Genomic DNA, 401 nt, shown 5'->3' on the forward strand with positions numbered 1-401 from the left:
CAACCCTCGGTGTTGCGCCCGCACCGCGCTCAACCAGTGAGCGGGAACCGGTCTCCACATGGGATCCGAACCCTCGGTGGGAGCACCACCGCCCTTCCAGGCGGCGCACTCTCCAGTGCGCCACCGGGCCGGCCCGAGAATAGAATTTTTTAAAAACACTCATAATGGTGGTGTTCTTTTATTTATTTAAACATATAATTGAAGACTACAGCTTCTTTTACAGATATGGAGAGGCTAGGAATAAGTTTATGGAAATGATCCAGAAGAAGGGAGAGATTGATGGAGGAGAGAAGGGAATGAAGCACAGCACCAATGGAGGGCATGGTCTTTGCTAGGCAGAGGGAATGGTGAGAAGATGAGTGCAAGTAGGCAAGGTGAAATGGAATTTACATATGGTGGCT

This window comes from Galeopterus variegatus, unplaced genomic scaffold (genome assembly GCF_000696425.1).
Source record: "Galeopterus variegatus unplaced genomic scaffold, G_variegatus-3.0.2 Scaffold1279, whole genome shotgun sequence".
In the NCBI taxonomy this organism is placed as follows: domain Eukaryota; kingdom Metazoa; phylum Chordata; class Mammalia; order Dermoptera; family Cynocephalidae; genus Galeopterus; species Galeopterus variegatus.